The sequence below is a fragment of the Macaca mulatta genome, chromosome 1, assembly GCF_049350105.2.
Source record: "Macaca mulatta isolate MMU2019108-1 chromosome 1, T2T-MMU8v2.0, whole genome shotgun sequence".
Taxonomy (NCBI): domain Eukaryota; kingdom Metazoa; phylum Chordata; class Mammalia; order Primates; family Cercopithecidae; genus Macaca; species Macaca mulatta.
Genome location: NC_133406.1, coordinates 174988680 through 175001204, shown reverse-complemented (window position 1 = coordinate 175001204; position 12525 = coordinate 174988680). Strand labels below are relative to the sequence as shown.

Below are 12525 nucleotides of genomic sequence, written 5' to 3'. Positions count from 1 at the left end.
GAGGGCGTGTTGTTTTACTGCAAGTTTTTGTTTTGTACCAACACACACACACACACACACACACGCACACACTCTTAGCACTTGTCCTTGTGTGTTTTGAGAGTATGTTACGTACTTATATTTTGTGCTATCAGACTGTAGGATTTGAAATATGACTTCCCTAAATGTTTAAGATAAACAGAGAATTCAGCCCTGGACTAAGGGGTTATACTTGTGAAGACTAATAAGCCAATTGTTATGTACCAAATTTAAGATACGTACCATAGAATGAAATAACCTCCAAGAATGGTGATGCCCACAATCCGTATTTTGATGACAGCACAGGCACTTTCGAAAACATAATGCCAGTTTTAATTCTTCTCTCTGAAAGATGTTGAAGTGGTCATTTTCTGATGAAGTTAGATTGCCAAATGTCACCGTATATCTCTCCGGAATAATTGTCTTCCCCCATCCCCACCTGGACATATGCTATTTTCTTTCCCTCACTGAGCATTCTCTCTACATAAACCAACCACTGTGTAGTACTTTACATACCTTAATTCAGTTAATTATTGCAATAATTGTATGAGACATCTATTACTATGGTACTCCTTAAAGGTGAGGACAGTAAATAATTTGCCCAAGGTTACAGTCAGTGGGTGATGGAATCAGAATTCAGATTTAAATCCAGATTTTTAAATGTTAATGATTATGTTTTTAACCTATACCCTACATAGCCATCAATTTTTAAAAAATGACTTATAATCGAAATTTATTAAGTAGAGGCCAGGCACAGTGGTGCACGCCTGTAATTCCAGCACCCTGGGAGGCAGAGGCAGGTGGATCGCTTGAGCTCAGAAGTCTTAAAACTAGCCTGGGCAAAATAGTGAGGCCTCGTCTATACAAAAAAAACCACAAAAATTAGCTGAGTGTGGTAGAAAAAAATGAAGATTATAAAATGTATTAAGTAGAAATATAATGCTGGGTGAGAAATTAAGTGAGAATTGCACAGATCTCTTGTTTGCCTTTAAAAACAAGATTGATACATAAGTTTATTGTTTATTCAACTTTTGGTATGGTAAAAAATTCAAAGACATCATATTGGGCAACAAACTAAATTGAGAAACCTGCACATATAGATGTTCAATGGCAAGAAGACGTTCAAGACTATCAGTATCATAAAAATAAATACTTTAGTGCTCAAAAATATGCCTGTGGGCTTTTAAACATTATCAGAATTTCATATTTAGACTAAGACAAGAGTCTCCCGATTTTGCTGTTACTCTAAATAAATCCCTACATTCCATCTCTATTCCAGTTGTGGCTATGAGTGAGCAGTTCTAAACAATGACAAAGATTCCAGACCCCACTTGATATATACTTTTCACACTTTTATCATCAATTTCCCCTCGGGAATCAATAAAGCCATTCTATGTCATAAGTATTTTTAAGATGTCTCAGGATCTCACATACTCAACTGATGACCCCCTTATAAGAAATAGGTAGAGGGCTGATAGCAACTTGTTACTTGATGTGGTACGAAAGTCTTAGTTCTATGCAAAGATAAACGGAGAAGGATTTTTTTCATGGATAATTTTACATGGCTTTAGAGACACAGAAACAGATGAAATATTACATGTATAAGAATTTTGGTAAAATTGACATTTTAAATACATGCTTATAGATTATAGGTATTTAATTGAAGATACAGTAGAGAAGAGGCAGAAAATTAAATTTTGCCCCACTCTATCATTGAAGATTGACCTCTAAGCATGTCCACTGAGACATGGTATTCTGCTGTGATCTGGGACCCAGAATAACAGGAAAGAGAAACTGATAGATGTTTCCATCAGCCCAAGAATGTATGTATCTTACTTGAGTGAATTCAACAGTCCCAGGACCACTGTAGTGCTGTAGGTATGTGTTAAAGAAATTTAGTGACAGCACATTAACCTGAGATCATTGATATCATCTTGGTTCAGCCTCAGTTCCCCAGATAAGTGAACAAACAAACAAAAATGCACTTCAGAAATATTGAAATTCCGAGGCACTTTTTCATGGAAAGTGCTGAACAAGTATAGTTTGGCCTATTGGTATGTGTAGACTTAGATCATATTTATTGTCAATGGGCTTGAATTCTGATTTCCACTTTTGAAAGTTTATTTCACTATGTATCATTATGTTTTATCGGGACCTTGTGAAAACTACCTGCCATGAAATACTGGATTTTCACACAATTTGGAGAAAATTTAGGATGTTTTATGCTTCAGGATGGTCAGAAACTTCCCATTTCTTCCCATAGCTTCTGTAAAAAAAATTAAAGGAAGAAGAAGCTGAAATAGAGGCTATGGTCTTTTAAACTTATAAATCTGGAATTTTTAATATTTCATTTTAAGGCCTTAAACTGAAACACAAGCTACTAATCAGTCTTTCTAAATCTGACCTTCATGGAAAGCAACTCAGAAATTAATCTGTGCTATGGCTTCAAGTTCAAATAGATTGAAGAGAAATCATATGTCAGGGTTTGCAGGATTACAGGTTTTCTAACTTAAAACCCCAAAGAACAATGAAAAAGTTGAAGTACACATCACTATGAATAGGCACCTTCTGTTGAATCCCTGTGTTCCATTTAGAGATGAGCTACAAGTTGACAAGAAGAATAGGAGCAGTTGTTTTCCTTTTTAAGCCTAGTCATCAAATGGTAAAAGGACGTGGATGAAATCCCAATACCAGTGCGAGATTCTGGATTTAGAATAAGGTTTTATAACCTTAGGCATGACACTCTTCTCATTTTTGCCTAATAAAACTTATTCTCTTCTCATTTTTGCCTAATAAAACTTATTCTCTCTTCCATAATATCATATATATGGTCACATTACTTCAGAAATATTTATATTAACTCCTCCAAAGCTGAAAGAAAATCAACTTTAGGCTGTAAGAGTTGAGAATTATGCATACAGGGCTCACAGGTGGAGTTGGACAATATGCTGATAGATCTAAGACATACTGCAACCACAAAGTTCCATCTCACTTAGATGTGGATAAAAAAAATCTCTTTCTATATTATTTTCTGTGACCTTAAAAGAAATTTCTTCCACTTTTCATCTTTCAAGGGTCATCTTGATAGCTACCTTAACAAACCTTTCTAAACTATTCATTATTGAGAAAGCTCATTCTTAAATTTTAACTCACAAAATTATAATTGTCCACTCTACTACAACTGAAATAAGCAGCATTGAAGAAAAAATTTAAACACAGTTACCAAGAAATGTGAAGAAGTATTTATAAAAGGAAGCTAGGTAAGTCAGTAATTTTACTCTTTCTTAACTAGTTTAAAACAGTAAAGCACACATGCATCTAATCACAATGTTAGGAGAGCAACTTAAAACATGATCAGCCTGAATTAGAACTGGGATATTGTTACATATATTTGTATAAGCATTAGGAGATGATTTCCATGTTTCTTGTTTGTTTGTTTGTTTGGTTGGTTTTTGACGGAGTCTTGCTCTGTTACCCAGCTGGAGTGTAGTGATGTGATCTCGGCTCACTGCAATCCCTGCTTCCCAGGTTCAAGCAATTCTCCTGCCTCAGCCTCCCCAGTAGCTCGGATTACAGGCACACCACCATGCCCAGCAATTTTTTTTTTTTTTGTATTTTTAGTAGAGATGGGGTTTTGCCATGTTGGCCAAGCTGGTCTTGAACTCCTGACCTCAAGTGATCTGCCCTCATTGGCCTTCCAAAGTTCTGGGATTATAGGTGTGAGCTGCCGCACCTGGCCCTTCATGAGGTTTTATAGTGAATGAATTATTTTTCTATAAAGTTTATCAATATTTATTTTGGAAAGCTGCTGAAATGTCTGTTTTTCAAAATTAATTATGCTTAAGGTGTATGGCATTAAATTCAATTTTATGAAGCTTTCTGACATGTTTGCTAAAAAAACCTGGAGCTCAGAATGAATTTGGAAGATATTTAATTTTGTAGTGAGATATCTATATTGTAGATATTGTACTTTTAAAACCTGTCATTAAGTGTTTGACATGTGGTTAACACTTTCTCTTTAGTCACAATTGGTATGTTAAAAAGTGTTATAAACATAAGTGCCAAGATATGCATCACTAATTGTTCTATGAAATTTAATTGGTCTACTTCTCTTTTATGTTCCCAAAGTCACAGAGAAAGCAGTGTACTTGATGACTGTATATTCATCTTTTTATTATTATGAATTATAAGCAGTGTTAATTTTGAGAAATAAAAGTCCAAAAAGAATTATGAGTTTAAGTTACTTTAGGATGATATCTGTTGTATGGTAAATAAAATAATGATATTATTCAGCTAACATTTGAAAATATAAAGAAGTAATCCTTGTAGTTTATGCAAATAGTTAATACAAAATGTTTATCCATTGTTAGCCTGTCGTTGGGTCTTCAAAATTCCAAAAGACATATGTTTTGCATTTGTAAGGGGTTTGAAAATATTTTAGATCCCAGGACCTCCCTTTACTGTTACTCTCTCTGGTAATGTCTCAATAGATCATCCCACATCAGATTCTTGCTGGCATTATAGCCACTTGTGATGAAAGATTACTCATTTTAATCATCAAGAAAGACACTCATTTCAATTTTTAAGAGCTCTTTAGTTTGAGTCTTTAGTTCTTATAGTTTGAGTCTTTAGTTCTCTAAGAAATCTTGATTTATAGTGATTTATGAACATATGTTTTATTACTTAGGCTTTCTAGCAATTTGCATTTTGTCACTACTTGAGCTAGTATTCAGACATACATCTCTTTTTCTTGCTTTTTAATCTTAAAGTGTAATTAAAACAAATGCACACAGAAAAACTTTCAAATAGTATTGAGAAACATAAAACAAAAAGTGATGGTCTCTTTCCACTCCCAATCTTCAGCTTCTATTCCCCAAAATAACCTGTTATTATTTTACCATTTTAAAAGCATGTGTACAGTTAGGATATTATTCTGCTTAATATTATGAAATTGCCCTTTTCCTGTATCTTAGTGATATTTCTATATAAATTCAAACATATCTACTTCATTAATTTTAATGGTTGCATAGTATTCTATTTTGTCAAAATACAATAATTTAACAGTTCACAATTGGTGAATATTTAGAAACCCTCCAATCTTGTTTACTGTGACGAGCAATACTGAAGTGATCATTGTCACACGTAATTATGTCTTGTATGCTTTTGTAAAACTACTTGTCAGGAATCTTGGTTGCAAATGTGATAAACCAACTCAAATTGGCTTCAGTATCATTTTGGTTATTTTAATTTTAACTTGATGAGTGAAATGGAGCGTGCTTTCATATGTTTATAAGCATCTGTTTTCCTCTACTTTTTATCTTCCATGTCTATTTTCTTTTGCCGATTTTTTATCAGAACTTTTGATTTCTTACCATTCTTTTTTACATTTTTGTTCTTAAGTTTTTCTTGAGATATGTACTATAAAATGCACAAGACTTCAGTATATAATTTAATGAATGTCTACATATTTCCTCCTGAGTATATACCTAGAAGTAATATTGCTGGGTCATAGGTTAGGATTTTGTTTTGCTTTAACAGATACATCCAAGTAATGGTTGAATGAATTTATGCTGCCATCAGCAATATAGGACAGTTCCAGTTGCTCCATATATCGTATCATGATCAACGTTGATATTGTCAACCTTTAAAATTTTAGCCATTCTGATGGTTACATAATGCTTACTTGTGCTTTTCATTTGCATTTCTCTAATATATAATGATTTTGAGTGACATTTAATTAATTCCTCTCCTGCTATTTTTGACTACTTTTGTCTTATATATTATTTCTGTATATTTTATAAACATCAGAAGCATTATTTCATTGTAGCATTATATAATCAACAGTCTTTCAAATTTGACCTTTGTAGTGCTGTTTGTTTCTTCTAGCATCTTTGTTTTTCCTGCTTGGATAATATTTCTTCATCCTAAAGAACTTCTTTCAGTATTTCTTGTACTGTAAATCAACAGTGACAAACTCTATCAGATTTTGGGATCATAATTTCACCTTCATTTTCTTACAGATGTATTTGCTGACTATAGAATTCAAAGTTAACAGTTATTTTTCTTCATTGTAAGTTGCCATTTTATTGCCTTCTGGCTTCTATAACTACTGTTGAAAAGTTAGCCATTATTTTAATTATTTCCCTTAAGGTTATACGTCTTTTGTTGTGTATTTTTGTTGGCATTTAAGACTTTTCTCTTTATCTTTGCTTTTCAGCAGTTTGACTATTATATACCTAGTTGTGGTTTTCTTTTTACTTATCGTGATTCATATTTATTGAGATTCTTCTATCTGTGGATTGAGAATTTTCATTCGATCTGGAAAATTCTCAACCATTATTTCTTCATCAATTTTGTCTCATTTTATTTATCCTCTCCTTCTGGAACTATCAGTTTCATACATGGTAGGTATTTTGGCCTAGGTCCACATGTCTCTTTTTCTTACTCTTTTTTGTCTCAATACTTCATTTTGATTATTTTTTTCCTTTTCTTTTAACTTTTATTTTAAGTTCAGGGGTACATGTGCAGGATGTGCAGGTTTGTTACATAAGTAAATGTGTGTGATGGGGGGTTTGCTATGCAAATTATTTCATCAGCCAGGTATTAGGCCTAGTGATATGGTTAGGCTTTGTGTCCCAAATCTCATCTTGGATTGTAATCTCCATAATCCCCACATGTCCAGAGAAAGATCTGGTGGGAGATGATTGGATCATGGGGGCGATTTCCCTCGTGCTGTTCCTGTGATAGTGAATGAGTTCTCCTGAGATCTGATAGTTTTATAAGGCATCTTTCCCCTTCGCTCCTCACTCTTTTCTCTCCTGCCACCACGTAAGAAGGTCCAAGCTTGCTTCCTCTTCACCTTCCATCATAAGTTTCCTGAGACCTGCCAACCTATGCGGAACTGTGAGTCAATTAAACCTCTTTTATAAATTTCCCAGTCTCAGGTATTTCTTTATACCTGTGTGAGAGTGGACTAATATACTTACTATCCATTAGTTATTTTTCCTGATCCTCCTTCTCCTCCCACCCTCTGCCCTCCGGTAGGCCCCAGTGTGTGTTGTTCCACTCTATGTGTCCATATGTTCTCATCATTTAGCTCCTACTTACAAGAGAGAACATGTGGTGTTTGATTTTCTGTCCCTGTGTTAGTTTGCTAAGGATAATGGCCTCCAGCTCTATCCATGTCTCTGCAAAGAACCGGACCTCATTCTTTTTTTTGTGGCTGCATAATATTCCATGATGTATATGTACCACATTTTCTTTATACAGTGTATCATTGGTGGACTTTTATGTTGATTCCATGTCTTTGCTTTTGTGAGCAGTGTTGCAATGAACATACATGTGCATCTGTCTTTAAAATAGAATGATTTATATTCCTGTGGGTATATACCCAGTAATGGAACTGCTGAGTCTAATGGTATTTCTGATTCTAGGTCTTTGAAGCATTGCCACATTGTCTTCAAAAATGGTTGAACTAATTTACACTCCCTCCAGCAGAATTTGATTCTGGGAAGACAATCTTTTATTCTACTCACATAAAATGTCACATTTATCACTTACTAACTCACAAGCACATTTGTGTTTATTTCTGGACTTTTTATTCTTTTTCATTGACTGTTTAATCTATTTTTTTTTGCTAGTACTAAATTTGTAATTACCACAGCTACTCAATAAATTTAATACCTGGAGAGCCAGATTCTCCACCCTTCTTATTTTACTGAATTGATATTCTTTCCAGAGTAATTTTAGCTGAATTAAGTTTTTATAATAAAAAATTATGTTGACATTTTAATTGGAGTTAAAGTGTTGAAAATATCATCACTACAATATTTAGTAGCCCAAGATTATACATCAATTATAAAACAAATTTGTCATGAAAATATTACTTCTATCTTTTTAAATAATAAGACAAATAATTCACATAATATCTGTAATACTGAATTCTTCCCAGAATCATTCTTTCTTTGATATGAAACATTAGAAATTTGGTATGTGCTTGTCTTAGTCAGTTCAGGCTGCTGTAACAAAGTACCACAGACTGGGTGGGTTATAAATAATAGACATCTATTTCTCATGGCTCTGGATGCTCTGGTGAAGGCCCTCTTCCAGGTTGCAGACTGCCATTTTATCATTGTATCCTCACATGGCAGAAAGAGAGCTACGAAGTTCTCTGGGGTCTCTTTTATAAGGACACTAATCCCATTCATGAGGACTCTATCCTCATGATCTAATTACTTCCCAAAGACTCCACTTCCTGATATCATTACATGGCGGTTAACATTTCAGCATATGAATTTTGGAGGGACACACACATTCAGTCCATTGCAGTGCTCTAAGCTTTATGATTTAAATGTGGGGCTATAAATAGGGTGGTTATCGATCCCACTGTGTCTGACCAAGTCTTTATTTATGTATATATAATGACCCCTATCACTCTGGAGGGGAGGCAAAACACCACCATCTTCAGAGTCCCGGCTGGGCCTGATAATTAAATTGACATAAGATAGGTTAACAAGAGTAAGATAAAGCCCCAAAGAAATAGAATCAGTTACTTATGTACCAAATTAGACAAAGAATTTTAAGTTTGGAAACGTGATAAGGCAAAGGGGGTTGGGCCAGGGTAGTTAATTGGGTAGAGAAGTGACCAGAAAGACAATAGTTAGTTTAACAAAGTCTTCCTCCTGCTCTAGCCATGTAAGATGTGCCTGCTTCCCCTTCCACCATAATTTGCAAGTTTCCTGAGGCCTCCCCAGAAGCTGTCATGCTTCCTGTACAGCCTGTGAAACCATGAGACAATTAAACCTCTTTTCTTTATAAATTACCCAGTCTCAGGTGTGTGTTTTTAGCAGTGCAAGAATGTACTAATACACAGGGCTTATTGCTTAGTTCAGTCATTGCTCTGGACTGAGTTGAAAAAAATGGAAGGAAAAGAAGAACTGTCCTGAGAATTCCTACCCTCAGATTTGCGAACACTCGAATTTCTATCCTCAGATTTTCATGAGCATGAATTTTGGGCCAGAATTCATACTACCTGTGTGGTCTAGAATAACAACAAGCAAAATATTTAGTTTTAAGAGTCCTGTATTGCTTGAGCATCTAAGATACATCGTAGAAGCAAATGGAAATAGCTTCTGGCAAAATCCACATTCCACCAAGACCCTGGGAGACTTCAAAGTTCCAAGAATATAAGGTCATTAACAACATTACTTACACAGGGACATGGTCCCTTGACTGAGAGTCAGCAGGAACAATGGATGACAGTATCAGAACCACAGAGACTGGAAAACCAGGTCAAATTGCTAAGGAAGGCAGAGGAGAAAAGGGGAAAAGGTTTGGTCCAAGAAGGCAGTACTGAACTTTAGCAGTCCTGTAACTTCCCATTCCGAAACTCCTAACAGAGGAGATCCTCCTTTTTTCCTGTGGTTTAAACCAGTTTTAGTGGATTTTATACTGATAACTGGCAATATCTCAACAGAGAGGGAGAAAAAGGAATTGAATTGAGGTGAGGGCTGGTAAGATGGCTGAATAGGAATAACTCTGATCTTCAACTCCCACTGAGAACAACGCAGAAGGCGGGTGATTTCTGCGTTTCCAACTGAGGTACCTGGCTCATCTCACTGGGACTGGTTAGACAGTGGATGCATCCCACAGAGGGTGAGCAGAAGCAGGGTGGGGAGTTGCCTCACCTGGGAAGCACAAGGGGTTGGGGAACTCCCTCCCCTAGCCAAGGGAAGCCATGATGGATGGTGCCATGAAGAATGGTGCACTCCAGTCCAGATACTATGCTTTTCCCATGGTCTTCACAACCCATATACCAGGAGATTCCCTCAGATGCCTAAACCACCAGGGCCCTGGGTTTTAAGCACAAAACTGGGCAGCTGTTTGGGCAGACACTGAGCTAGCTGCAGGAGGTTTTTTTCATACCCCAGTGGCACATGGATCAGCAGCGAGACAGTACTGTTCACTCCCCTGGAAAGGGGGGCTGAAACCAGGGAGCCAAGTGTTCTAGCTCAGCAAATCCCATTCCCAGGGAGGCCATCAAGTTAAGATCCACTGGATTGAAATTCTCACTGCCATCACAGTAGTCTGAAGTTGACCTGGGACACTCGAGCTTGGTAGAGGGAGGGGCGTCTGCCATTACTGAGGCTTGAGTAGGTAGTTTTCCTCTCACAGTGTAAACAAAGCCATCAGGAAGTTCAAACTGGGAGATCCCACTTCATCAAAGCAAAGCTGCTATAGCCAGATTGGCTCTCTAGATTCCTCCACCCTTGGCAGGGCATCTCTGAAAGAAAGGCAGCAGCCTCAGTCAGGGGCTTATAGATGAAACTCCCATCTCCCTGGGACACAACACCTTGGGGAAGAGGCAGCTGTGGGCGCAGCTGCAGCAGACTTAAACATTCCTGCCTGCTGACTCTGAAGAGAGCAGCAGATCTCCCAGCTCGAGCTCTACTAAGGCACAGACTGCCTCCTCAAGTGGGTCCCTGACCCCTGTGCCTCCTGACTGGGAGACCCTGCCCAGCAGGGATTGACAGATACCTCATACAAGAGAGCTCGGGCTGGCATCTGGTGTGTGCCCCTCTGGGACGAAGCTTCCAGAAGAAGGAACTGGCAGGAATCTTTGCTGTTCTGCAGCCTTCGCTGGTGATAGCCACACAAACAGGGTCTGGAGTAGACCTGCAGTAAACTCCAGCAGACCTGAAGCCAAGGGGCCTGACTGTTAGAAGGAAAACTAACAAACATAAAGGAATACTATCAACATCAACAAAAAGGATGTCCATACAGAAATCCCATTCAAAGGTCACCAACATCAAAGAACAAAGGTAGATAAATCCATGAAGATGAGGAAAAAACAGCACAAAGAGGCTGAAAATGCAAAAGCCAGAACTCCTCTTCTCCTCCAAAGGATCACAACTCCTCACCAGCAAGGGAACAAAACTGGATGGAGAATTAGTTCTGAAGTAGGCTTCAGAAGGTGTGTAAAAACAAACTCCTCTGAGCTAAAGGAGCATGTTCTAACCCAATGCAAGGAAGCTAAGAGCCTTGGAAAAAGGTTAGAGGAATTGCTAACTAGAATAACCAGTTAAGAGAAGAACATAAATGACCTGATGGAGCTGAAAAACACAGCACGAGAACTTTGTGAAGCATACACAAGTATCAGTAGCCAAATCAATCAAGTGGAAGAAAGGATATCAGAGACTGAAGATAATGCAATATAGCATGAATATAATATTAGAGAAAAAAGAATGAAAATGAATGAACAAAGACTCCAAGAAATATGGGACCATGTGAAAAGACCAAATCTACATTTGATTGGTGTACCTGAAAGTGAGGGGGAGAATGGAATCAAGTTAGAAAACACTCTTCAGGATATCATCCAGGAGAACTTCCCCAACCTAGTAAGGCAGGCCAACATTCAAATTCAGGAAATACAGAGAACACCACAAAGATACTCCTCGAGAAGAGCAACTCCAAGACACAGAATTGTCAGATTCACCAAAGTTGAAATGAAGAAAAAAATGTTAAGGGCAACCAGAGAGAAAGGTTGGGTTACCCACAAAGGGAAGCCCATCAGACTAACAGCAGATCTCTCAGCAGAAACCCTCCAAGCCAGAAGAGAGTGGGGAACAATATTCAACATTCTTAAAGAAAAGAATTTTTCAACCCAGAATTTCATGTCCAGCCAAGCTAAGTTTCATAAGTGAAGGAGAAATAAAATCCTTTACAGACAAGCAAATGCTTAGAGATTTTGTCACCACCAGGCCTGCCCTACAAGAGACCCTGAAGGAAGCACTAAACATGGAAAGGAACAACCGGTACCAGCCATTGCAAAAACATGCCAAAATGTAAAGACCATCGATGCTAGGAAAAAACTGCATCAACTAACGAGCAAAATAACCAGCTAATATCACAATGACAGGATCAAGTTCACACATAACAATATTAAACTTAAATGTAAATGGACTAAATGGTCCAATTAAAAGACACAGACTGGCAAATTGGATAAAGAGTCAAGACCCATCAGCTTGCTGTATTCAGGAGACCCATCTCACATGCAGAGATACACATAGGCTCAAATTAAAGGGATGGAGGAAGATCTACCAAGCAAATGGAGAACAAAAAAAGCAGGGGTTGCAATCCTAGTCTCTGATAAAACAGACTTTAAACCATTAAAGATCAAAAGAGACAAAGAAGGCCATTACATAATGGTAAAGGGATCAATTCAACAGGAAGAGCTAACTATCCTAAATATATATGCACCCAATACAGGAGCACCTAGATTCATAAAGCAAGTCCCTAGAGACTTACAAAGAGACTTAGACTCCCATACAATAATAATGGGAGACTTCAACACCCCACTGTCAACATTAGACAGATCAACGAGACATAAAGTTAACAAGGAAATCCAGGAATTGAACTCAACTCTGCATCAAGCAGAACTAATAGACATCTACAGAACTCTCCACCCCAAATCAACAGAATATACATTCTTCTCAGCGCCACATCACA

General features: G+C 37.2%; 1 long non-coding RNA gene across 1 annotated transcript in view; it reads right to left on the bottom strand.

The window, feature by feature from the left end:
* The window catches only part of LOC144332933 (uncharacterized), a 32432-nt gene that overhangs the window by 981 nt on the left and 18926 nt on the right, over positions 1-12525 (bottom strand). The window contains exon 2 of the long non-coding RNA XR_013401162.1: positions 262-363. This is a non-coding gene — a long non-coding RNA (uncharacterized LOC144332933). The remainder of the gene's footprint in view (positions 1-261; positions 364-12525) is intronic.